This window comes from Balaenoptera borealis (assembly GCF_965194805.1).
Source record: "Balaenoptera borealis genome assembly, chromosome: 5".
NCBI lineage: Eukaryota > Metazoa > Chordata > Mammalia > Artiodactyla > Balaenopteridae > Balaenoptera > Balaenoptera borealis.
Genome location: NC_138862.1, coordinates 24,955,228 through 24,983,124, shown reverse-complemented (window position 1 = coordinate 24,983,124; position 27,897 = coordinate 24,955,228). Strand labels below are relative to the sequence as shown.

At 34.5% G+C, this 27,897-nt stretch overlaps 1 long non-coding RNA gene across 1 annotated transcript in view; it reads right to left on the bottom strand.

Moving 5' to 3' along the window:
* LOC309628729 overlaps positions 1-26,771 on the bottom strand; it is a 28,234-nt gene extending 1,463 nt beyond the window's left edge. The window contains exon 1 of the long non-coding RNA XR_014244676.1: positions 1-26,771. This is a non-coding gene — a long non-coding RNA (uncharacterized lncRNA).
* Positions 26,772-27,897: the final 1,126 nt, after the last annotated feature.

The window sequence follows — 27,897 nt, the reverse complement described above, 5'->3', positions numbered from 1 at the left end:
CTCTGAATATTTGCCACTGCTTCTTATACCTGAAGTTGTCCCAATATCAGGACAAAATGTGGAGATCAAAAAGTGGAGAGGGGGCATAGATCTGTGGTCACATTCTTTGCTAATAATAGTAGCAAATAGTTTATTGCTGTAGAAAATTGGAGGGATTCAAATTCTTTCCTGCCTTAACTTATCAATATGTAAAATATCAAGAATTTTCTCATCTTACTTCATTTTTAGGAATAAAACATGGCTTTGTCTTACATTCAATTTACTAATTTGCAGCAGAAAGGGAAAAAACTCTCTAATGTGAAAGTCTCAGGTGAATAACAAAAGAATTAGTAACTAGATTACTGGTGAAACATGGTTTCATTGATTTTCCCTTACAGAAGAGACTGATAAAAACAAGGGATAAAAATTGACATGCAAAAGGGAGAATTCTGCAGGGCAATAAAGTCAATCAAAGAGAAAAAGAGCGTGTGAAAAATTGTAAGTATCAAGAAAAATGTTGGGCTTCCCTGGTGGCACAGTGGTTGAGAGTCTGCCTGCCAATGCAGGGGACACGGGTTCGAGCCCTGGTCTGGGAAGATCCCTCATGCCACGGAGCAACTGGGCCCGTGAGCCACAACTACTGAGCCTGCGCGTCTGGAGCCTATGCTCCGCAACAAGAGAGGCCGCGACGGTGAGGGGCCTGCGCACCGCGATGAAGAGTGGCCCCCGCTTGCCACAACTAGAGAAAGCCCTCGCACAGAAACGAAGACCCAACACAGCCAAAAATAAATAAATAAATAATAAAGAAGTATTAAAAAAAAAAAACTTAAAATAAAAAAAGAAAAATGTTGTATGATTGTCAATGATAAAAAGCAATTGACATAAAGGAGTTACTTTTTCCCATCATTTAATGGAAAAGCTTAATGAGAAAAAGAAAAATTACACACACAAAAAATGATGAGATACAGTGTCTACAGCATTATCTTCATATAGTGACTTATAAGATGTGCCAATCGTCTAGTCGTCTTTCAACTTTGAGCAGTCATTCTCTACCCTATTTCTGGTGCTGAAGCTGGACTCTACGATCCACTTTTCTACTTTGCTAATAGCCTTCCTCTAGTTTTTTGCCAAAAAGGAGCACTAGAGGAAGATTGCAAAGATGGGGGTTAGAGTTAGGGTTAGGACTATTTTAAATTCCATATATAAGTGAGATCATACTTTGTCTTTCTGAGTCTGGCTTATTTCACGTAGCATAATGTCCTACAGGTTTAAAATCCTGTCATTTATGACAACATGGATGAAACTGAATTAAGAACATTTTCTTTTAAATTTGTTCTATTCAAAACACTAGTTCTATTTTTATCTCTGCCTTGACCCTGACTATTACAAAATTCAAGTTCTAGAAACCTAGAACTTGAATTCATTACTTCTGAACAATTTTTAAAATTCCGTAACTTGGAAATACAACGTTCAGTTATCAAATTGAAGATCTTTCCCTAAACTCCATCGTATCTTACTTTTATCTATGGCTTTCTTACCAGGTTAACCTAGTAAGGAATTAACTTAAATGTTGACCCATTTCTGACATCTTCCAAAACCCCCTGCAAAGGCTGAGGTAGCTCCATATCCAATTGCCCTGATACCCAGTGAACACTTAATATAATACTTATCATGCTGATTGGAGGCACGCATTTATTTGTCTTTCTGTTCTATAACATGGAAAGCATTTTGAAGAATTGAATCAACTCTTATTCATTGAAAATTGAATGTACATTAGTATTACTGCCATATACTACGTGCTCAATAAATAAGTATTGCATGAATAAACAAATGAATATTTCAGAGACGGGTTATTTTTTTTTTGTAATTACGGTTGCCAGATTAAACAAATAAAAATATAGGTCTCCCAGTTAAATTAGAGTTTAGTAAAACAATGAATAATTTATTTAACATAAGTATGTTCCAAATACTACATTGCTAAAATAATATACATTGTTTACCTAGAATTCAAATTTAACTGAGTGTCCTGTATTTATTTGGCAACTATAACTTGAATTAAATATTTCCATGTCAATACTGACTTTTGACTGAATGAGTTCCGTGGAAAAAAATTTATGCTTCATATAGAGAAGTGTTTTGATACGTAACTCTTGGTTTGATTATTCAGACATTGTTCTTCTCAGTGAACGGTGTCTGAAAAGATCTGTAATGTTGGTCCTTTTTTATCATTCAATAAGTTGTTGATTGAATGGACAAAAGTGATTGTCAGAATGTTTTTTTAAATAGTGTATACATACTGAAATAGTATGTGTACATACAGATGCATTTATTTACATTTGTGTCAACTATGAACATCATTTAGGTCTGAATATTTTGTCATTTGATGGATAGAGCATGCCAATTGCCCCAATAGGTAGACCTGATATCCTAGATTTAAGATTAATGCTTTTCTAATAATGGTGGAACATACTTCATCTTCCATCAGGACATGTCTGGATATCTATTGACAGGCCCTGTGGTCTGCTTCATCTAGGCAAATACTAGCCTGAAGGCCATCATTTCAAAATTATACTGTTCCAGGCAGATCCAATAATGTCAATCTATCCTGGGTCAGCCATCAGATTTCTAAAACATTGAGGTTCTGGAAAATAAATGTTCCGAGCACAGTTTTTGACAGCCAATAATTGTTTAACAAATGATGGCTTCCTTTTCCAATATATCTGAATCCATTTCATAAAAATGAAAATATTGTTTCAGAGAAGCTTCCAGGCCATGTACGGCCAGCATTTTAGAATCACATCCTCTGCAATCAAACCAACGTTCAGGATAGTTATGGTGGTTTAATGGAATGTTGAAGCACATACCGTTTTTCTTAAATCAAATATTCAACTTATACAGATGTTATTTAAAGCCATAGAGCTTGATAAAACCCCAAAGGAAAAGAAATAGATAAAAAAGATGATGGATCTAGGACTGGGCCTTGAGTCACTCAATTTTTTTTTACAAATTTATTGAGGAATCATTGACAAAAATAATTGTACATTCAGTTGTTTATATTTAAGGTCTATGACATGATAATTTGATTACATATACATTGTGAACTGATTACCAAGATCAAGATAACACATCCCTCACCTCTATCACCTCACATCATTAACTCTCTCTCTTTTTTTTTTTTTCTTTTTGTCACTCACTCAAACTTAAACGTAGGGGAGAAGACGAAAAAGCAGTAAATGTGACTGAGAAACAAAGTGAGATAATAAGAAAAGAAAGTGTGGTATTCTAGAATCTAAAATACTAGACTCTAACTATAAGAAAATCAACAGACGTATCTCATTTGAGGGACATACTACAAAATACCTAATGAAGTATGCCTCAAAAATCTCAAGATCATGAAAAATAAAGAGAGATTGAAAAACCGTCACAGATTAAAGCACGCTAAGGAGACAATACGACTAAACGTGATGTGGTGTTTGGATTGAATGCTGCACCAGATATAGGACATTAATGAGAAAGCTGGTGAAATTTAAATAATCTGGGCTTTAGTCTTAAAAAAAAAAACTTCTTAAACATGAAAATAATAGAATAATATAGTAAATTGCTGATCTAAATAATATGTCTAAGCTCTTGGGTTTTGTGGGAACTTCTTTGGCTTCACCTAATTATAAGAATATGGATGTAGGGCATGGCTGTGCTACTTGGCAAACATCAAATGAAAAGTATATCAAATTGTTTTTTAACAATGGCTTCGGACAAAGGTCTTTGTTCTAGTTTGAACTTTAATAGTTGTAGAGGTATAAACATATCCCATGGCTTTCACTGTCAAACCAAATGTGCACTGGCTGCCTCTCTGTATTTTTAATTAGTTTTAATTGCCCTAAAGTGATCATAGAAGCAATGAAGGTGTAAATATTATACTGGTTTTCAATTTTACATCTAATTACACCTCAGATGATTTTTTTCATACATATTTGTACCTAGAAACCTGGACAATTAAAAGATATCTCTTGATTACATGCAGAAAAATTATGAATTAGCCTACACCATCATTTAGCAATGTAATATAGCCTTTCTAATATTTTTAGAAATCATAGATATTTAAAGATGACCCATATTACAACTGTATTTTATGTACTTCTACTTACAGAGGCATTCTCTATATGGACAGAAACAAAAAGTTCTTTATCTGTGTTTGTGTGCTTAAACCTTTCTAAAAAAGTTGTTTTGTTTTGTTTTGCTTTGGCTCAGAGTTAGCATAGTATGTGAAATGCTCCAGTGCACTTTTTCACTTTATTCCTCTACAGAGTTATTTTTTATGATAGGATTCTATTAAATAGTTATAAATCTTTTCCCTTTGGCTTAGACATGGTTGACTACTCTTTGCCAATCACATGTCAAGAGCAGGCAGTCTGGCTGAAAGGAGCAGTCAAGAGGCAAGAGATTCAAATATATGTAAGTTCAACCAATGTTTATTAATAACATCTTTTGCGACCTGAGAGAAGGCACTTGCTTTCTCTTTAAAACACATACACAGATTCTCCTATGCAAATTGCTGCATCCCCGTGCACTGGATAAAATAACTTCGGAATATCATTTGTCCCCTCTACCTAATACAGATCTTGAAGTGTATCTGCATTTGAGAATATGGAAGTAATAGCTGCTTAAAAAGAGATTACAGAAGCCTTCTGGAGATTGAAACTACCCTCTTGTAAAGTAAAAAGGGACAGAATAAATAAAGCTGATAGATTTTGTTTAGTTTTGTTTTCAGAACTCTAAATTGTAGACCAAATTTAGTTATTATAAACCAGCTTTGCTTTAGATCACTCTGTTCTGTGGGCATGGCTTCTGAGGCTCCTAACTTGACTCCACTTCTTGAATAATACTTTTACTTGTTCGGAAAGTTTATTTATTTTCCGCAATGCACAGACTGCCAGAACGTGGCTCCGTATACTGTTGTATCTACCATACTTTCAGGAGCAAGTCTCCCTCTATCAACACATTCAAGTAATGGTGTTTCCTTTTTTTGCATACCTGTTCACACCTGGTAGCTAGTGTGGATGCAGAAAAATTAGGATCCCCAAGAAAAAGAGCGCTGCTCACCGTCCAGGTCTACAAGGGTAACTCACTGCAGTTGACCACCAACAGTGCACCCTGAGAGGAATTCAGCATGAAACACAGGATGAGGCACTCTGTGCTTTGGACTAGCAGGCCCTTAGACAGTTAGATGCCACGTACCTCAGAAAGAAATTCAGTGACCCCAGATTCTTGCGTCTTCCCATACAATAGAAAAGCACTAAAATCATTAATGTAAGCTGTTCTTTGCGATTAGCAGTAATCTTTTACCAAGATGTATGCCTGACTGCATGAATTCTCTAGCCAAAAATCATATATAAACTGACTTCTCCCCTACCTCCTCAGAGCAGTTCCTCAGGGCTGAGTGTCTGTCTCCTGGGATATAGTCCTCAGCAGGACCCTGAATAACACTTCAACTCATGAATCTTGTTGTGTGTCTTTTAAGTGGACGCTAGAAATTCATGTCAAAAGTATTTTGAGCTAAAAAGAGAGGATATAGAGACAGTAGTCCAAGCATGTTAGCTGCCAAGATGATTTAATTTCTTTGATAGGCTCTTAAAGAAACCTAAGCCTCCAAAATTGGTCTAAAATAAAAAAGACAGGTAAAAGGCAGTCTAGTCTGTGAGGCAAAACAAGGTTTGTAACAGAACATAATAGAGTAATCCAGAGTTAGAAAATAGTTAAAAAGAAAACAGTCCAATTTCATGTTACCTTATTTCAAACTGCAGTCTTGCATCTGTTGCTTGTCAGAAAATAAAACGATCTATAGCTACTCATTTAGAAAGGTGTGAATCAAACGAATCTGTGCTTTAGAGGATACCCTGTTCATCGCAAAAATAAACAGATACAATATGTTGTCTTTCTTTTTGATTAAGAAATAATAAATATGTTTATGTCTCAAAAAACTTGTGTAAATCTGGAAGAGAAAAATCATATCTGAGTCTTGATATTAAATAGGGGTTAAGCTCTAGGAAGAATGCATTAACATTAAAAAATTAAGCTTCTAAAATTTTCAAAACACTCAATAGGGATTATCAGATCAGAACAATTACTACAATAGTATAAAAATATAAATAATGTCCAAGCATGTAAATGATTTCAATTATAGGGCTTTTTGCATAAATACATTAAATTATAATTGTTAGTCTGCTGGTACTTTAGGAACATGGCAGGGATCTTTGTGCTAAGTTCTCATCTCACTTATCTCTTTTACTCCTGCTGAGGGTAAAACCAGCTTAGACAACACTCTTAGACAACACTCTTCATTAGCGTTAAAGCATAGTTGTTAGTAGAACTGGATGTTTTCCTGCATAAAGGAAGGTTAAGATGCTTTCTTGGCTGTGGAATATTTAGATTAACAACAAATTTGTAATTATATTAAAGTAAGTGGATAATTTATCCAAGTGAATTATCTGCATAAATAGCCACAGGAGCTTAAGTAGTAACTTTAGACACAGTTATAGTAGTTGCCAGCTGAGATCATTGCACGTGGTGTTAACTACTAATTTTTGTCATTTTTCTGGCTCTTTATCTGTAACTACATTACATACATTACAAGTGACCTTGGAAACATCTCTATTTAATTATAATGTGTGTTCTTCCAGAATCCATATACATTCTTTTCAAGTATGACATGTTTGCAACACAGTTTATATTAAAAGTATCACTAATAAATTGGAGAAGCACTATGCATCTATATCCATTATTTCCTGCTGTTCAGTGTTTAAAACATAAAGATGATAGATGACAGAAGATAGATAGATGATAGACAGGTAGATGACAGACAGATAGATAGCTTTAATTCATGCTATACTATGATCTGAATTGCTCATTTTATGGTATTGTTCTTTTTATTTTACCAGGGTGCACAGCTCACCCCGCCTTGAGTAACTCACTTAAATACAGAAAGGTTTTAGTGCTCACTAGAAAACATTAATTATCCATAATACTGTTCTAGCAGGGCATTTTGGTAGGCTGTTAGAATCTATGGTTCAGTGTTCAGAGAGAAGCCATAAATATGGAAAATTCTTTCTATCCCTGAAAAGACATGGTACACTAGTACATGGGTGTGTTTTATTTTGATCCTGACTGATTTGACTATCTAATTTGACTCTGTAAAATGTACAGACTTTTTAACCTGCATTTGGCTTAGTTTCTTCACCTATGAGATGGGGACAAAAACTACAAGAGAAAGGTTACTGCAATGACAGAATGAAATAAAAAACTTCTTACTACACAGTATATACAGTATAGACTCAATAAACAATAACCATTATTAAACTGAGATTTTAAACACAACTCTAGTATATTGCAAAGCACTTTTAACTAAATATGAAGCACTCTCCTGCATTCTTACTTGAATAACTTTAAACAAATAATTTAAACCCCTAGAACCTTGGTTTCTCCATTTGGGGAAGTATAAAGTTTAAACTCCAGGTTAGACTAGAAACAAAATAAAAATAAAAATAGTTCCTGCTGTAAATTCTTATATTTTTGTAGATTAGATATCAAGTTTGCATTGAAAAATTTCAGTGTAACCACAGTGTCTTTCATGATCTTAGATTTGGTGTTTATTTCTTGGATGACTGCTTTTGTAAAGGCTGCCTAAAGATAAAGAGAAAGTGATTAAGAAGTTCTCAAATAATCTTGTGCCTTACACCCCAAGCTGATGAGGTTCACAGTCTTGTAATTAAGTTAATAATTGGATCTCATTTCTGGTTTATGTCACAGTTGTTAGAAATTCATGTCTTCTACATTTCGTATTTCAATGGTTTCTTACTCTAAGCTCTTCTCTCTTTTCTCTAAGTAATTGTATGCAGATAATTCTGTTCCTGACTTTCCTGGTTGATACTGCATTCCCCAGTCTCTAGTAAAGTACCTTGAATACTCATTGATTAATTGATCAAATACTCTCAATTCAATTAGTTCCAAACATATTTACTTAGAGTGTTATTTGTGTTCTAATTCCCTAAAATAAACTCTAATTTCCACTCTCTAGTTAATCTAGCACGTTGGGTCACTCAACATTTCTGAATATCACTAAATTCTGGGAATATAAGAGAATTTTTAAATGAATCATTAAATGCATACAAAATATGATGACTGATAACTAAATAGAAGTAGAGATAAGGACAATATTTTTCACTTAAATGTGTTTGGACACCAAAAAGAAAACAATTTTAGAAGTCTAACCCAATATATATCATACAGGTTACAAGTATTTGAAAATCCCAAGGTTGAAAATACTTATTAAAATTAAAATACAGTAGACACTTCTCAGTAATTTCCTTGTTATGTGGAAGAAAGGGATAACATTCACACATTTATTCCAATGTCTATGTTATGAATGGGACTAAGCACGATAGGTAAAGGGTCTCATTGTCTACGGTACCTCTGGGTTGGTTTCATATTGCATTAATACACATCTAACTCATCTTAATCTGCTTTACATATGTTATATGATGCTTAGCATTGCAGACAAAATAAAAGTATCTGTATTTTATTCTCTGGAAAATTAATTTCTCATTCTTTTAGGGCCAAAATTTGATCTCAGTATTTCTGATCTTGCTTGTGTCCTCAACTAAATAGAGTAAAATAAGAAACACTGTACACTATCAATGGTTAGAAATTGTTTCATAACTGAATTCCATGTTCATATAAGAGGTATTTCAATAAAAGGTATTTCAATCCAAAGCACATGGTTCTGGGTAGTAAGTATGGGGTAAAAGCAAAAGAAAATCTGCATTGTGTGTGCTTATTCCAGCGTTGAGAATTCTTACAGGGAATGCTCTATTATAGTTTCTTTTCTCTGATTATGAAGCCTGTCTTTTCAGTTCAAAAGCCCCCTGTGATTTGAGAGTACAAGGAAATCGTCCACTGGTGAAGTGACTTGCCAGATCACTGAAGTTCAATCTAAGCATGGAAGGCAGCTCTGGAGAGAGCAACGCAGCTATGGTCTGTGAAGATATCTATATACCCTGAGCTGGTAGGAGGTACAGAGAAGTGATGGCAGAACCACGGGGTACCTTTGATTCACAACAAGATACTGCCTCTTTTAGAATGAAAAGCCACCTGCTGTTTGCCAAAAGGTACTACTTACTGATTATTGCTTTACATATTAATGCAAAGAACCCTTGGAAGTAGTCTCCTGTGCAGCTACTGAAAGTCAGTCTTTCACCTGACTCCAGTAGGGCAAACTTAAAAAAAAATATTTTGTACAGCCAGTGGAGAAGGCTTCCTTCTTTAAAGAAATCAGAGCCGTCTGCTGGGGGCAATGAAGGGGTGACGATATAGGGAGTACTGAGTTGCTTATTGCCAAGCAAAGAAAAATGCTAATAAGATCCATGCTGAGAAAAGCTCTCACTCATCAGGGTGCACCACTGCAGACAGTAAGCTTAGGCTGGGAACTGCTGTTAGCCAAAACTGGAGAAAGTCTAACGAGAATTGTGCCAGAAAGCATCTCTAGTCACCCTATGAATTGCTGTCTGGGGGCCTGAGGTTTGCTGTATTGTTTTTGAAATGATTTACACAGCAACATTTACCTGGTGAACTTGGTAAATCTATCAGTACATGATCAAGATATACTTATATTGACAAGTTATTTGCTGAGAAATATAAAATGCTAAAGAATAATTATACGATTTGATTAATAATCAAGTGCGTGAATGCAGGCACACTAATTATATACATAATAATCTAGTGTTTGCTCCATGAGGTTCTGAATCTCAATGAAATGGGATTAATATGAGACTAAAGAAAATCTGAAGAGAGTAGTTTCCTGGCTTTTCAAATGAAAGGCCATAAGAAAATTTGCTCCCCTCCATTTTGACAACACAGCAATGTATACCATCCATAACTGAGGCAATCTGCAAACAGGCAGACCCTCAATATTTTTTGTTTCAGGAGAAATGAAGCCGATAATAGCATAAGGCATCCAATTCAAAAGTAACTGGATTGCATGCTGATAATTGTATCATTCTTGTTATTTTAACACTGCCGCTGGCTTATGCATTTCCGGTCAGGCACATGTACAAGAGAGCACCAGGTCGTGATCGATGAAATGTTAGAGGAAACTGAGCACAGTGGAGTCCCTGATATTGCATAAGAGACATGGGTTAAGACGTGCTAATGCACACAGTTCATTTTAATTGCCAATAACTATTGGGATTATCTGATAAACATGAAAATTATTTTTACCTTTCTATATAAAATCCTGATTTAAAACATGCCTTCTAGTGCAGTCAGGGAGAAATTAATAGAGATGCAGTTTAGGGTAGTGAAACATTGAGAAATTTGAATCATATTCTCTATTCTTTTGCTAATTAGCTTCCCTTGGGGCAATGACTTCACCTGCATATGCTGCACAATTTCTGCTTTAAATAAAGTCACCATTCATTAAAATTTCAAACCTATAATAATGTGTGGATTCTGTGTATAGGCAGAGAATTCAGTTTCTCCTTCACTCATTTGATAGTTCAAAAATAGAATGAGTGCTCTAAGCTTTTTCAGTGTGTGTGTGTGTGTGTGTGTGTGTGTGTGTGTGTGTGAGAGAGAGAGAGAGAGAGAGAGAGAGAGAGAGAGAGAGAGATCCGGAAATGCCCTAGCTGTGAAAATTTCCTCATAATCAGTGTTGGGTTTTCTACCTCTCAGTTAATATGACTTTCCTCTATGTTTTCCATACCGATTAAAAAACCTGCTTAGGATTCAGATAGGAAATTTTATTCAGAAGCACATTTTAACTTCCAATTCTCCACCTTAAATTTAACTGATCCATTCAAAAGTACTGGTCTGTACCCTGTAAAATAAGTACTGCAGTGGGCACGTGTTAAAAACAAGAGAAACTTTACTCAAGACTATTGCAATAAGGCAGAGAGATTGAACTCAACTCCATTGAAGCAGAACACAGGGGACTTTAAGCCTGGGATGAGTTAGTGGAGAAGTACTAGAGGACTTCATGGGGTAGGCTGGCCAACATGTTTGGACCATCTATGTTCACTAATTGTCCTGTATCTAAGTTAGGCTCCTACCCTGCCACAGGGAGTAGGAAAGAGGGGCCTTATGTTTCTTGATGGTTACATGTCAAAGGGATGGCTCCCAGGTCATTGAGAAAGACAGTCCTGGGTTGTAGAAGATTTGCATCTCCAAGGGGCAGAGAAAGAATGTACAACTGCAAGTTTTCTAAAGTAACTGCTCTAAGGAAAGGGAGGTGGAGGCTTAAAGTCAGGAAGAAGCCTGTCTAAAGTTTAGTCAAGCTGAGGAGAATGTTAAGGCCTCACAAGAAAAGCCCCCTTTCTCTCTCCCTCCCTCCCTCTCTCTCTCTCTCACACACACACACACACTCACACACACGGATGGGTTGATCATGCTGATAGGAGAGGAAGACCAGCCAGAAGACAACAACTATGACATCTGAGCCCTTCTGTCAAATCTCCTGACACAAAAACTTTTTCTCTGGCAGAGAGGTCTAAGTGAAGGAATATGGGAGGAAAGAAAAGTCAGAAATGTTCTCTGAAAAACTGCTTCCATTTGAGGAATATGCAAAGTCCCTGTAAGCTAAAAGAGATATTAAAACTTGGGAATTATCACTCATTTTTAATTCCAAACCATAATCAAAGTAAGAACACATGGGGGTCTATATAAAATAACACCCTTTGCTACTAATTATGTTACCTCTGTCATTTCTTTGTCTGTTTCTATTGAATTTTTCATCTCAGTATGAATAATATTTTTCTTTGTATATTGGGTGATTTTTTAATTGGATGTTGGACTCTTCTGTGTACATTTAAATATTTTGGTATTTTTTTTCTGGGACCCAGTTATTCTTCTTGGAAACAGTTCAATCAATCTGAGATTTACTTTTGAGGTTTTATTAGGTAGCGTTATGATAGCCTTGAATTTAAGGCTAATTTAGCCCCATTACTGAGGCAATACCTTTTTTTTAAAAAATATTTATTTATTTATTTGTCCGCTTCGGGTCTTAGTTGTGGCACGCGGATCTTCGTTGCAGCATGCAGGATCTTTCCTTGTGGTGTGTGGGCTTCGGAACGTGCGGGCTCAGTAGTTGCGGTGCGTGGGCTTAGTTGCCCCACAGCATGTGAGATCTCAGTTCCCTGACCAGGGATTGAACCCACGTCCCCTGCACTGGAAGGCAGATTCTCAACCACTGGACCACCAGGGAAGTCCCGAGGCAATACCTTTATGAGTTCTCCGCTGGCTACCTTGTGTTAGGGAGACTTGCCAGGTGTGTGTGGTCTCCAGTAATTTTTGTATCTACTTCTCTGTGGTCCTTCATATAGTTCCTTCCATGCACACAAAGACTCAAGGGAAATCTCTGCAGATCTAAGGACTGTTCCTCTCTGTGCAAGCCTTTCCCTTCTGGTAGTTTGCCTTCCTGTACTGTGAACTCAACAAAATCTCTGAGCTGGCTCTCTTTGAGCTCCCCCTCCTGCACTGTGGCTTAGAAACTCTTTATGTAGTGAACTAGGCACTTGTCCTCACTTGGTTTATTTATCTTCTATCAGAGTTTACTGTCCTGAGCTGTCTTTTGTCCAATGGCTGAAAACCATTATTCCATATACTTTGTATATTGCTTTAGTTATTTAATGTGGAAAGATAAATCTTATCTCTATTACTTTGTCATGACTATAAATCTCATCATTCGTATCCTACAGTGCATGTGTGATGTATTTAGAAAGCAAAGTGCCAAGGTAAATATTGGTAAAAGTGAATCTAAGAGAAGCAATAAATATTTATCATATAGTTGCCCCAGGATTTGATTTAGAACAATGAAATATTTGGACTGTACAAAATAACACTGGCTACACTTTGTTCCATAGAACATATGCTTTGAAAAATATTAGATGTTTGTGTGGGGATAATATTTTCAAATATGCACTGGAAACGATACCTTCTAAATCTTATTGTTGAGGAGTCATCATAAGCATTTGGATATTTAGCACCTGTGTGACCTTAGATAAGTCATTTATCTCTCTCTGTATCTGTTTTCTCATCTTTTAAATGGCAATGACAATAGTATCCCCCTCATTAGATTGTTCTAAAGATTAAATGATTTCAAACTTAGAATTATTTCTACTTCCTTGAATTTTATCAATAAAAGAGGTAAAAAAAGATTAAAAGATTTCTTAAATATAAAGAGATTATAACTACATGACATACAGTAAGTGTTATGTAATGTTCACAATACTTTGTAGTCTGACAAGTCCTGCAACTAAATTCATATACACACATATAACTGTGTAGATTATTTTAATAAACACACCTATGTATGAAGAGGAGACTTTCACCTTGGAACATGTGTTATCTTTCAGATCAATATGTTTTGAGAAGCACTGACACAAAGAAAAGGAAAGACTAATACATATTCTCCTGATTATTCTCCATAAATAATATTTTTTTAAAAATAGGGAAATCATTCTTTTTCTTGTTCTGCCAGTTTTAATGAGATATAGTTGACATACAGCCCAGTATATGTTTGAGGTGTACAGCATAATGATTTGACTTACACATATCATGAAATGATTACCACAATAAGTTTAATGGTCATCCATCATTTCACATAGATACAAAATAAAAGATAAAGAAAAAAAATATTTTTTCCTTGTGGTGAGAACTCTTAAGACTTACTCTCTCAACAGCTTTCATATATAACCTACAGCAGTGTTAATCATATTAATCATGTATATTGCATCCCTAGTACTTATTTATTTTATAACTGCAAGTTTGTACCTTTTGACCACCTTCACCCAGTTCTCCCTCCCCCTACCCCCTCGTCTCTGGTAACCATAAATCTAATCTCTTTTTTTATGTGTTTATCTGTTTGTTTGTTTTTGAAGTATAATGGATCTATAACACTATGCTAGTTCCTGGTGCACAGCAGTGATTCATTATATCTATACATTACAAAATGATCACCATGGTAAGTCTAGATACCATCTGTCACTATACAAAGATATTAGATCATTATCGACTACACACCCCTCACTGTACATTTCATCCCCATAACTCAACTTATTTTGTAACTGGAAGTTTGTACCTCTTAATCTCCCTCACTTATTTCTTTCATCCTCCCAGCCCTCTCCCCTCTGGCAACCACTTGTTTGTTCTCTATATCTGTGACTCTGTTTCTATTTTGTTGTTTGTTCATTTGTTCTTTAGATTCCACACATAAGTGAAATCATATGGTATTTGTCTTTATTTTATACATACATACATACACACACACACATATGTTCTTTATTCTTTCTTCTATTCAGGGGAATTTAAGTTGCTTCCCTATCTTGGCCATTGTAAATAATGCTACAATGAACATAGGGGGACATATATCTTCTCAAATTAGTGTTTCTGTTTTCTTTGGACAGGAATGGACTTGCTGAATCATACTGAAGTTCCAATTTTAATTTTTTACGGAAACTCCATACTGTTTTCCGTAGTGGCTGCACCAATTTACATTTCCACTAACAGTGCACAAGAGTTTCCTTTTCACGACGTCCTCCTCAACACTTGTTATTTCTTATTTGTTTAATAAGAGCCATTCTGACATGTGTGAGGTGATATCTCCTTGTAGTTTTGATTTGCATTTCCCTGATGATTACTGATGCTGAGCATCTTTTCTTTTGTCTATTGTCTATCTGTCTTCTTTGAAAAAATGTCTATTCCTTTTTGGCCATTTAAAAAAAATTTTTTTTTAATGTTGTTGTTATTAAAATGTATGAGTTATTTGTATATTCTGGGTATTAACCCCTTACCAGATACATCATTTGCAAATAGTTTCTCCCATTCAGTAGGCAGCCTTTTTGTTTTGTTGGTAGTTTCCTTCACCATGCAAAAGATTTTCAGGTAACTTCCTTTGTTTATTTTTGCTTTTCATTTGTCTGAGGAGACAAATCCATAAAAAAAATATTGCTAAGACAGAGGTCAAAGAGCGTACTGCCTATGTTTTCTTCTAGGAATTTTATGGTTTTGGGTTTTACATTTAAGCCTTTAATCCATTTTGAGTTCTATTTTTGTATATAGTGTGAGAAAGTAGTCCACTTTGATTCTTTTGTATGTAGCTTTCCAGTTTTCCTAACACCATTTATGGAAGAGGCTGTCTTTTTCCCATTGTGTATTCTTGCCTCTTTTGTTGTAGATTAACCATATAAGTGTGCATTATTTCTAGGCTCTCTATTCTGTTTTGTTGATCTATTTGTCTGTTTTTGTGCCAGTACCATACCGTATTGATTACTGTAGATCTGTAGTATAGTTTGAAATCAGGGAGAGTGGTATCTCCAGCTTGGTTTTTATTTCTCAAGATTGTTTTCGGTATTATGTGTTTCCATACAAATTTTAGAATTATTTGTCCTAGCTCTGTGAAAAATGCCTTTGGTATTTTGATAGAGAGATTGCACTGACTCTCTAGATTACCTTGGGTATTATGACCATTTTAACAGTATTAATTCTTCCAATCCATAAGCAAGGTACATCTTTCCATTTGTTTCTGTCATGTTCAATTTCTTTCATCAATGTCTTAGAGTTTCCTGAGTACAGGTCTTTAAACTCCTTCATTAGATTTATTCCTAGGTATTATATTATTTTAGATGCAGTTTTGAATGAGGTTATTTTCTTAAGTTCTTTTTTTGATAGTTTATTGTTAGTGTATAGAAATGCAAAAGATTTCTATATATTAATTTTGTATCCTTTAGCTTTACTGAATTCATCGATGAGTTATAGATTTTGGTGGCATCTTTAGGATTTTCTATATATAGTTTCATGTCATCTGCAAAAAGTACCAGTTTTGTTTCTTCCTTTCCAATTTGGATTACTTCTATTTCTTTTTCTTTTCTGATTGCTGTGGCTAGGACTTCCAATATTATGTTGAATAAAAGTGGTGAGAGTGGGCATCCTTGTCTTGTTCCTGATCTTAGAGAAAATGTTTTCAGCTTTTCACTGTTGAGTATGATGTTAGCTGTGGTCTTATTATATATATGTCTATTATTACACTTAAGTATGTTCCCTCTATACCTACTCTGTTGAGAGATTTCATCATAAATGGGTACTGAATTTTGTCAAAAGCTTTTTCAGCATCTATTGAGCTGATCATATACATTTTATTCTTCAATTTGTTAATGTGCTGTATCACAGATTGGTTGCAAATACTGAACTATCCTTGCATCCCCGGGATAAATCCCACTTGATTATGGTGTATGATCCTTTTATTGTATTGTTGAATTCAATTTACTAATATTTTGTTGAGGATTTTTGCATCTATGTTCATCAGTGATATTGACTTGCAATTTTCTTTCTTGTGCTGTCTTTGGCTGGTTTTGGTATCAGGGTGATAGTGGCCTCATAGAACGAGTTAGGAAGTCTTCCTTACTCTGCAATGTTTTGGAATAGTTTGAGAAGGATTGGTGTTAACTCTTCTTTAAATGTTTGGTAGTATTCACCTGTGAAGCTGTCTGATCCTAGGCTTTTGTTTGTTGGGAGTTTTTTTGTTTTTTAAATTACCAATTCAATTTCATTACTGGTAATTGGTCTGTTCATATTTTCTATTTCTTCCTGATTCGATCTTGGGAAATTGTACATTTCTAGGAATTTGTCCATTTCTCCTAGGTTTTGCATTTTATTGATGTATGAGTGTTGGTAGTAATCTCTTATGTTTCTTCGTACTTCTGTGGTGTCAGCTGTAACTTCTGTTCTTTCAGTTTTGATTTTATTTATCTGGGTCCTCCCTCTTTTTTCTCCATGAGTCTGGCTAAAGTTTTATCAATTTTGTTTATCTTTCAATGAAGCAGCTCTTAGTATTTTCATTGATCTTTTCTAATCTTTTAGTCTTTATTTTATTTATTTCTGCTCTGATCTTTATTATTTCTCTCCTTCTAATAACTTTGAGTTTGTTTGCTTTTCTTTTTCTAGTCCCTTTAGTTGTAAGGTTAGTTTGTTCATTTGAGATTTTTCTTGTGTCCTGAGGTAGGCTTGTATTGCTATAAACTTCCCTCTTAGAACTGCATTTGCTGTGTCCCATAGATTTTGGATTGTTTTGTTTTTGTTTTCATTTTTCTCCAGGTATCTTTTAAATTACTTTTTATAGCCACATTTTTATTAGGTATGAATAAAGGTTTTACTCTCAGCGAGAAAATGCCTATAATATGTTCTCTGAAAGGCTCCATGGGTCTTGGACAGGGTTCAGCTATACCTCAGTCTTGGAGTTTTTTAACTTCAAATATAATGATATCCTGGTAGATGGATTTCTATTGAAATACACATAATTGATAAAGCATCACCCTATCTACAAAAATTTCCTCCTAAACAAGAGTCAAAATTTAAACATCCCTGTGGCTATTTCAAAGTTGATGCTGGTACATCAGTTATGTGTTCCATGTTCTCAAATAAATGTATGAGTTAGATCCATACAAGATGGGTTATGTTTAGAATATTTCTCCTTGGTGTGGTGAATTTTGAATGTGTCAAGGCATCCCTGATCTTTTAAAAGTCAGGATACTAGAGGGACCTGGCCCAATAGATGCTTGAATTTTATTTAGGACCATTCAACAGGGGCATCTGTAATAGCTGATTATCATCTGGACAGATGATTAAAATAATTCCTAATTAGAAAACTCAGGGAGGACATTCTGCCACCGGAAGAGTGGAGTGATGTGAAGGCACAACTCATGACCTAGTCTGGTCTGCTGTGACTGGAAATAAGGGTAATTCCCATTAATTTTCTTGCATGAGACTTAGAATCATGTAGAATTTTTCACTATTGTTTCATGCTGTGCAACATGGCCACCTGAGGACTACCAAGAAAAAAATAGTTTCTGAAATGCAAGTTATTGTTAATCATTGTGTTGGGGTGTGGAACACGCCTTTTCATTTAATTGAATAAAATGAATTTTCTTGTACTTTGCAGTAATTTGAATAATAATAACCAGTCCATGTTTTAAAAAAAAATCACTGTAGATTTTTTTAACTTTGAGGAAAATGGTGATTCTATCCTTAGTCAGAAAGCACAAACTACACACGTGACCTCAAAACAAATCTGTGTACGTTTGCATTGAGAAATTTAGTATGTTCACTTAGATTAATCTGAGTTCTTAAATTATTTCTGACGTTCTACATTAATTTTAATCATTTTCCTTAGTGATTGAAATGTAATAATTTAATCTTATGTAATTTTCATGCTTACTAGACCCCTGGGGAAATTTTGTATATGAATTTTAGTCGTTTCATTAGTAACACACACCTAAATGTTAGTTGCAAGTGTTTAGCAATATACTGTCTTTTCTTTTCCATGGTCTTAAAGAAGTGTGTGTTCTGCTAGAATATTAAGCATGCAGTTGAGTTTGTAAGTAACTGCTACTCTCTATGTGTTATCATTGATATTAATTGCAATTTCAAAACTGTCTGGGGTAGGCCCTCTAAGGTAATATCTTCCAGAAATTTTAGCCTGCCTCTTAAATTTCACTGATAATCTTGTTACAGTGGCTTCTATTTATCTAGTGTATGGTAGAGGGAAACTGTGAAATGCACTGAACTACTATGAACTAACAATAACTTAATATGTGAAATAAAGGAAAAAAGTAAACCATTATTTTTAATATATCAATTGTTAGATTCACAAAAACAAAATTTTGCTTTGCTTGTGATACTACAAGTTGGCCATAATATCTGGAAATTCAGGTGAAACTATTTATATATACATATCATATAAATATTATAAAATATATATTAATTAATATAAATAGAAATAATATGCATATATTATAAACTATGATTTTATATATTATATATATAAAATATAGTTTATTGATATTTTAACACAATACATCAATACATTATATGTTCCCTATATGATTAACATGTGTTCTCTCATTAGAAACACATAATTCAATCATGTGTTGCACCTGTGCATATATGCACCTATGATGTGTACCCTCAGAGGATCTGTGTCTCTGATTTTCATTGCATAAACCTGTGTCTTTAGCATAACTGGAATAAGTAATCAAGGAGTTTCAAGTTGATTTAAAAAAAACAAAACTAATATCAATGTTTTTAGGATTTCAGGCAATTATATTTTAACTTACTTTTCATAAAATTAAAAAAAAATAAGTTAAATGATTACTAGGCCAATATCAAATATGACACTAAGAGCCCATTTTAAAATATTTTGGTAATTTTCTGTGAAGTACTAAGAGTTCTATCATATAGTAACATCATAAACACCAAATTCAATATTCAATATGAGTTGAATAATGCTGTTCTTGTCAAAAGGAATTCAATGTTGGAATGCTCTTATTTCAGGACGGTAACAAAAATATTTATTTATAATATTTTATGTTACTAATTAGCTATGACAGTTATCTTCCGATAAAATCCAATTTTCCAGTGTAAGTTGCATTTGTTATTTTTTGTGCACTCAATATGTTGACCCCTTAGTTCTACTTCCACTGAGTAGGAATTTGGAGATCTCTCTTTCTCCATATTTGGCCAATAAATTTTTGGTGGGGATCCATCTCACAAATTCAGATCTACGAAAAACAGTTTATGTTATTCCCTTGACTACAGTGATTGCTTCATGTACCGTTACATAAACCAATCAAAGCAAAATGGTTCAATAAGATTCTTGATGAGAACTCTTTGCAAGAGACTTATTGTTTTCCCTAATACACTACACATAAAAGTTGCAAGGGCTGAAGTTGAGTCTGCTGTATTTTTACCTGATAATAAAACTATCATAGTGAAAAGCAATGCTGAGAGATGGATAGAAACTTACTCATAACAACAAAATTGAGCCCTGAAGCCAGCCATGACTTATGCCAGCCTACCCAGTGAAAATTTCAATGTACGTGGAAAGAAATTTCCTTTCTGCCTAGCCTGATTAACATTACTATTCATTTGTTTGGTAAGCACAAAGCAGAAACTGGCACGCTTGGCTGGATTTACCATCCCTTCACACGGTCTCCTGCTCAGGGAATTAGCTAATATTGGAAGACTGGTCAATGGGTTCATAGGTAGGATGGTCAATAATTATGGGTTGAAAACCAGAGCTAGGACAATGAGCTTCCACTGACTATCGAATTGATACTTAAAAGAAAAATAAAAGTTTTCTTCTTGAAGTGTGGATCAGAGAAAAACAGGCCCATACAGAAAATCTAATGAAATGTAATTATGGAGCAAGAGGATTGAGACTTTTCAACCTGCTATGTATGCCAAGTCCTGCATTCCTGTGATCTGCCCTTACCATGCTTCTTGTTCGTCATAAGGATAGATTTCAGCTTTTTCTCTGCATGGCTAGATAAACTTCTATTTTTTCAGGGAATTAACCATTCTGCTCAGGGAACAAATTATTAAAAAATTAAAATATTTCATTTTGATACCATATGGATTTAGATTTTCCAGACATATTTTTTACGTTAGGTCATTGAAATAATATTATCAATACCCTTATTTTTCATCATTTTATTATTCTGACTTGAAGATTATTTGGGCACGGTGGTGATGGTTACATGAGTGTAGGCCTTTGTCAAAATTCATAAACATATACACTACAGAAGAATTAAATTTTAATAAGTGCAAATTATACCTAAATAAAAATGTATACTGGAAAAATTGCACAGGTGGTCAGCATCATCATAGTCATCATCACTTCACTGTTGTCCTCATAATCTCCCTCCAGTGAGAAGACGAAGGGTGGGTTAAGGTATAAATGATGCAAAATGGCAGAATAATCATAACTGCTGAAGCAGGGTGATGGATACATGAAGGTTCATTATAATGTTGGTTTAACTTAATTTGTATATGTTTTGATTTTTCTATAATAAAAGTTAAAAAATAGCAAAATAGACACACACACCACACAAAAAAGTTATTTGAACATTGCACAAGAAATTAGCAAACCTAGACAGATGCCAATCTCAAAGGTTTGCTTCACATTCTACAGATTATTTGTCCAAGCTACAGATAAATTTGTCTAAAATTCACCAAAATCTAGTAATATACCTATTGAGGGATGAGGCAAGTCTTCATTTTGGGCAATGGTACGAAAACATCTAAAATGACAAGTAAATTACTTTTACAGGTGTCTAGGGAAAAACTAGTAACATAATAGAATGAGGAAAGTGGAGCAAATTTAGAATCTAAAAGTTTGTGCTTGATTCTATCACTTAACAAGCTGTGTGAGTTTATGGAAGTAATTTAACCTTTCTGAGGCCCAGTTTCATCAATAAAATGTCAATGAAACACTTGCCTCATTAGGTTGTTTTGAGGAACATTTGGAATAATGCATGCAAGCGCTATTTGTAAAACTGAAGTCATAGTTATTATTCACTCCTATTTTGTGTCTTAGAAACTTTTTTGAATAGACATGCATAACCAGCAACTCACTCACTTATTCTGTAATTTGTAAACAATTCAGAATGTTGGAAAGTGTCATCTCTTTTATCTAATATTTTTCTTTTTGATTTTGTAGTTCACAGACAGCAGCAGTCAATTACTACCCTAGCTCCAAATGCTTTAATAAAATCATTCTGTATGCTCAGAACAAATAACAACTTGAAGTGAGAAATAAATTGATTAAAATATGGCACAGCACAAAGTATTTTATAAAAGTACATAGACTGCATTGTCCAATACTTCAATCCACTTATTTCGCTGAGAATGCATTAAGAGAAGAATGCTTTCCTTTGTAAAACATGCACATACATCATTGATTTTGTAAATTGTATATCTTAGTAAGGAATAGATTATAGATAGCTTTGGGGGAGACAGCTGTGATGTTGAAAGACAGATGAACTTGGTGTCAGAACACTTTGGCTGAGATCTTTACTTTTCTAATTGTTAATTATTTGACCTCGAATATTCACCTGCTTTTTAGAGTGTTAAGTCCATGATATTCAGAACAGTAATTATATTTGCTACTTCAACCTTTGCTACTCCAAGGACCGTGACACATTTTTTAAAACTAATAAATATAAGTATCTCCTCTATAATATATATTTATTTCATTTAATGGATATAAATGCATTAATGAAAAATTCATTTTTGCTTTTATCTCCTTTAGAAATGACTTTATTTTAATCTGAAAATAATATATTTTGACAAATTATATCAGGTTTTAACAACGAGATTGTTCATGACAAAGAACAGATAAATACTCTAATCGTGGTAAGTCTCTATCTTCTGTGATTAAAAAATTTAAAAATTTCCCCTAGCTTTAGTACAGTAAAAGTATTTTTCTTGAGCAAAATTTTATTAAAGAATTACTTTAACTTTTGATCAATGTATATCCCATATTACAAAAAGCCCCAAGCTATTATGCTACTAAAATGAATATGCTTATAAAATTATATGTTAGCACATAGAATATATATTAATTTACAGGATAGGTATATGTTTCTGCCTTTGTCTATCATTATTATGTAATTTCCCATATATAAAAAAGTCACTTGACTTCTGTGATATAAAAAAGCACCTACAGGAAATATATTTATATTTTCTTTGGTCTAATAATAATTTACTTTAAATTCTATTCTGACTTAGGTAATTAAAATTTATAATCTTAGTTTTAAGGTGATATGTTTTTATTTCAAATTAAGTGATTAAGAGTAGTATCAAAAATGCACAGCAATGTATACTATATAATGTATCTTTGATTGTATCATCATGTTGATAATAAAAATAGAAACAAGTACATAATTTTTTGATAAATAGCCATAAAGACACAAGATGGCAGTACTAGTCTTTATGAGTTCTGGAACTATGGCAACGCATATAAAAACTTTTAATGTATTTTTTTTCTTCTTGGTATTTGTTCAGAAGCTTTCATCTCCATGCATAAACGTTCACCAGTTTTGTGGAATTTTTTTTAAAAGAATTGCTAATGGGAGTGCGTTATCTCTATCTATACCTATCTTTCTATCTATTGGCAGCACTGCATTTATTAAAAGTATTTCATCTTTAAAAAACTTCAGTTTCCTCTTCTATATAATGAGCGTGTTGATCTAGATAACCTTTAAATTTCTTCCACTTCTGGATATTTATAGCATTTATTAAATCAGGAGTTGTACATTTCAAATGAACTTTGCTATATCTTAATGATTAAATGTATTCAGAATTGGAGATAGCAATGCCAGCGTGCTTCCTTCTTGTTCAGTGGTTGAGGGTCAGTGGTGGCTATGACTATTCATATTTCAATAGATTTGGAATATCTGGATTCCCCTAACTTTCATGTAAAGAGCAAACATATTTATTATCATTTAGCATTTTAATGACCATTGTTAGGCAGTCTGTGTTAAAGAATACATGATATACCGTTATTTTTTTTTAAATAAATTTATTTATTTATTTACTTTTGGCTGCGTTAGGTCTTCGTTGCTGCACGTGGGCTTTCTCTAGTTGCAGCAACGGGGGCTACTCTTCGTTGCAGTGCGTGGGCTTCTCATTGCGGTGGTTTCTCTTGTTGTGGAGCACGGGCTCTAGGTGCACAGGCTTCAGTAGTTGTGGCACACGGGCTCAGTAGTTGTGGCTCATGGGCTTAGTTGCTTCATGGCATGAGGGATCTTCCCAGACCAGGGCTCGAACCTGTGTCCCCTGCATTGGCAGGCAGATTCCTAACCACTGTGCCACCAGGGAAGTCCTATACCATTCTATTTTAATAAAAAGTGCCAGGCATGGAATCTTCCAGCTTCCCATTTTCCCATCCTCAAATAACTTTCTCTCTAGTTCTGCTGATTTTAGAGGAATTGAGGACAGTTTTCTTTTTCCAGCAGTAGTATGGTAGCATTTTATTCATTTGTTTCTGTTTTTTGGGTTTTTTTCCTCAGGAAATGTAGGCTTGGGGTTTTCTCTGTCTCAGTGTGTTTGGGCTGCTGTAACGAGATACCACAGACTGGAGTGGCTTATAAGCAACAGATATTTATTTCTCACAGTTCTAGAGATTGGTAGCCTAAGATCAAGGCAACTGCAGATTTGGTGTCTGGTGAGGAATTGCTTCCTGGTTCATAGACAGCTGTCTTTTTGTTGTATCCTCACATGGTGGAAGAAGCGAGGGAACTCCCTGGGGTCTCTTTTATTAGGGCACTGATCCCATTCATAAGGGCTCCACCCTTATAAACTATCACCTCCCAAGGGCCCTACCTTCAAATACCATGTCACTGGGGAGCAGGATTTAACATATGAATTTGGGACACAAACATTCAGTCTGTAGCATTTTCTATTCCTACATTTTTCATCTCAATTTGATATACCCTACACCTATTCTGTAACTGAGCAAACCACTTTAGGAAAACAGCTCCACCATGGCCCCACGGCTACAATGCCTGTATCCACATAGACCGAGCAGAGAAGACTACATGCAGTCTGACCCGAGTGTTTGTGTAACACCCTGTAATCCTCCCAGGGATATGACAGATAGGCAGTCTTGTGAAGAACTGTGACAGGGCTATTTCCCTTTCACTTCTCCAACTTGTGGAAGAAAGCAGGGTTTCTCATTAATCTCCCTGGTTCCAGTGAGCCAGGGAGCTTTCCACCTCATCCTCCTTAGGGTACAGCTGCAGGCTATAAAGCTGCTTAGTTGCAGTATAGAATCTGCTTCTCCATGACAGAGTTGTCACCTCTATCTGCCCCTTCCAGTTATAGGAAGCTGACACCATGCAGATCTTGCTTATTTTTTTCTCAATCCATCTGGGTTCATTGTATAGTTACAGGCCAAATCTATGGAAGTATGACAAGACAGCCTAGCAGCTGCAGTATTTTCTGCTCTTTAGGGACAACTTCATTACCTCCAAATGCCATGTCAAGGAATCCAGACACTTTAAGAACTCCACGAGATTTTATATGGTAGAAAAAGTAAAAAGTTAGCAACATCACTCTTACTTTTATTTTGTCATTAAATCATCTATGATAATAATTCTATAGTATTTTCCTCTTTTGAGCAAAAGACACAGTTCTGTACTATCATATTTTAAATCTTTACATGATCTTGTTACTGCTAGAAGCCATTCTATTTTCTGCCTTCATGTTACTGAAATGCTTTGTAACTAGCAGTAGTCACCAACTTCACTATGTCTTTTTACCCTTTCCAGCTTTTAGACTCTGAAATATAAGTTCTAAACCTACATTCCGATGAAAACAGACTTTTTCTCATTTTGCAGGTTCTACTGCAAATGAGTTATCCTCAGTACTCATCCTACTTAAACTGCAGCATTTTGTACTTTGACCAGATTTTAAAAAGCTCCTTCTAGCTATTTAATGACACTCTAATCACTATATTGTCCCTTATTTAACAAAATCCTCCCTTACTTTCCACTAGTTTCTCTTCCTTTTTACATTTTTCTCAGTGTTTTTAAAAAGATTTGGTTCTCAGGGCTTTACTTTCCTGTTCATGTGCTACACTTTGGAGATATTTAGCATATTCTTATCTTCCAGAAAAAGGGAAGGAAAGTCACTTTCAGAGTGTGTAATAAATGTCTTATGTCACATATTATACAAACTATAGGTAATTATTATGCAAGATGGTCTTTATACTTGAGGACCAAGTAAAGAGGAAACTTTTGTCTACCCACTTGTCTGGAATAGCAACAACAACAAAGACACAATATATAAAACACTTGTCTTCAAAACACCAGGTATCAGTGATATTTGAGAGGTAGAGAAAAAATAGGTCAACTATTTCAGATTACAGTCTTGACAGTTTCCAGGCTATGACATGAGAAAGGTGAATGCAGGCGGAACCCTGTAGATTCTGTGAGTTGAGAAGATGGAGATCACATTTTGAGAAGAACAAGGGAACTAGAGGTCAGAGGACAGAATAAGAGTTCTCTAGAGCTATGCAGAGGTTGCTCCTCAAGAGTTCAACAGACTACTTACTAATCAGTGAATATGTGTGAAGAAACTACCTGAGGCTAAGAAAATAACTATTGGAAGGGACTAGAGGAAACTTACCTGATGCTTACACAAGCACTGGGAACAGCCCTGTTCCCAACATCCTGAGTGGAAAACCTCACAATTTATGGGGTTTTGGATATAGTAGTCAGCAATATCTTGCCTTGCTAGTGGAAAAAAAAATAGTCTTAGACTAAACACTACTTTGGTCCTGCCTTACAAATTTTAAAAGCAACACCTAAATGGACCAAACTGTCTACAAAAAAAAAAAAAAAAAAAAAAGGAACCATAGCCAAAGATCAAGTAGGAATATATATAAAAATATCTGGCAACCAAAAGGCAAAATTCACAATTAAAAGAAGCATAAAAACACAACTGATAATAAGGAGGAAAATTAAACAATTCAATCCAGCTGAGAACTGACAAAGGTTAAAATTAGTAGACACAAGTCAACAAAATAGTTACTATAAATGTATTTCATATGTTCAAAAGTTTAGAAGAGACATGAACAATGTAAAAAAGGAAAAGAAAAGAAAGTTAAAGTGGAATTTATAGAGACTAAAAACTACAATGTCTAAGATGAAGCATTCACTAGATGGGTATAACAGCATACTCTACACTGAAAAAGATAAAGATTAATGAACCTGAATTCACAACAGTAAACACGATTCAAAATTAAATATATATATATAAAATCTTAATGAAAATTACCAATAAGCTTGTGTGAAAATTTCAAGGGGCCAAATATGCATGTAGTTAGAGTCACTTAAGGAGAGAGGGTAGAAATAATACATGATGAAATGATGGTTGATGATTTTCCAGTTTGATAAAAACTATAAACCAATAGATCTAGGAAGTTCAATGAAACCCACCCAATTAAAAAAAATGGACAAAATATTTTAACAGAATCTTTACCAAAGACAAAATGTGGACTGCAAGTAGATACATGAAAAAAACGCTAAGTATCATTAGTCTTTAGGGAAATGCAGATCAAAACAACAATGAGATAACATTAGACACCTATTCAATTGGTTAAAATTAAAGGATCTGACCCTACCAAGTGATGTGGAGATTGTGCAGGAACTACTGGTGAACAAATAAAATGATATATCCACTTTGGAAAAAACTGATAATCCCTTTAAAAAGTCAAATATACACATACTACATGGTTGTGGCATTCCACTAGTAGGTATTTATCCAAGAGAAATGAAAGCATATGTCCATATAAGACTTGTATACAAATGTTCATGTTCACAGCAGCCTTATTTCTAATGGCCTAAAACATAAATAACCCAAATATACATAATCAAGTGAATGGATAAACAAATGTTGATGTATTGGTACAATATAATACTACTCAGTAATAATTAAAAGTAACCTACTGATTTATGCATGGATGTGGAAGAATCTAAAAATAATCACGTTAAGTAAAAAAAGTCAGATAAAAGAGTGCACATTGCATGACTGCAATTAAATAACTTCTAGATAATTCGATTCATTCTATCCTGTGGAAACAGATTAGTGGTTGCTTGAGGATGGAAGGGGATGGGGGCTAAGAACAGGGGAGAGAAAAGGCAAGGGGCATGAGAAAACATGCGATTGATGGCTATGTTCACAATCTGGAATTGTAGTGGTTTCACATGGCAAAATTTACAAATTATGTATTTTAAATATGAGAAGTGTTAATAGTATGTCAAAAGAACCATAGAAAAAGACTTGAAGATCCTCTTTTTGCCATCTGACTAACGAAATACTTTTAGAATTTCCTGGGGAGAAATAGATAAAATAGTAACAAAAAAACTCATCGCTAGGTTCTCTTTCAATTGACAATCACTGGCATTTGACCTCATGTAAACCAAACAATTCACATCACCTGATAAATGAATTTATTCAGTCAAAATTTATTTTAAAATGTAACCTATGCTATGTGGGGATAGAAAGACAAAAACAAAACACTGTAGAAATGCT